The 546-nt window shown below is 51.1% G+C and overlaps 1 non-coding gene across 1 annotated transcript; it reads left to right on the forward strand.

Moving 5' to 3' along the window:
• Positions 1–272: 272 nt before the first annotated feature.
• Positions 273–345, forward strand: trnat-ugu (transfer RNA threonine (anticodon UGU)). Its single transcript has one exon. It is a non-coding gene; the product is annotated as a tRNA-Thr (tRNA).
• The last annotated feature ends 201 nt before the right edge of the window (positions 346–546 follow it).

The following is a 546-nucleotide window of genomic DNA, read 5'->3' on the forward strand; positions in this document are numbered from 1 at the left end:
CCCATTCCGCTCTCTCCCATTCCCCTCTGGCTGACTCCTTCCCCCTCTCTCTCCCATTCCCTCTCCCACTCATTCCCCTCTCTCCCTCCTTTTACAACTTCCAAGCACTAATCTCTCTCACACAGCCGACGCAGACACGATGGGCCGAATGGCCCTCCTTGTGTGCTGTAAGATTCTGTCAATGTTCAGGGATGAATCACCGAGAATGATTATTCGGGCCCCACCTCCTTGTTAACAATAGTAAGATGCAAACAGGAGCTGGTGTTACAGGTGGCTCCATAGCTCAGGGGTTAGAGCACCGGTCTTGTAAACCAGGGGTCGTGGGTTCAAATCTCACTGGGGCCTATTCAATTTTGGCTTCTGTTACTGAATTGACCGTCAATCGGCAACAGGCCGACACCATCAACAGGAACCGCTCACTCTGCACTTTATAATCTGCCCACAGTACTTTCACTTCCCACCCCCAGTCTGTATCCCACCTTTTCCACATCCAGTCTCAGAGACACCGATATATCATCGACTCATAGAAACTTACAGCAGGGAAGG

Source organism: Pristiophorus japonicus, unplaced genomic scaffold (assembly GCF_044704955.1).
Source record: "Pristiophorus japonicus isolate sPriJap1 unplaced genomic scaffold, sPriJap1.hap1 HAP1_SCAFFOLD_523, whole genome shotgun sequence".
NCBI classification, from domain to species: domain Eukaryota; kingdom Metazoa; phylum Chordata; class Chondrichthyes; family Pristiophoridae; genus Pristiophorus; species Pristiophorus japonicus.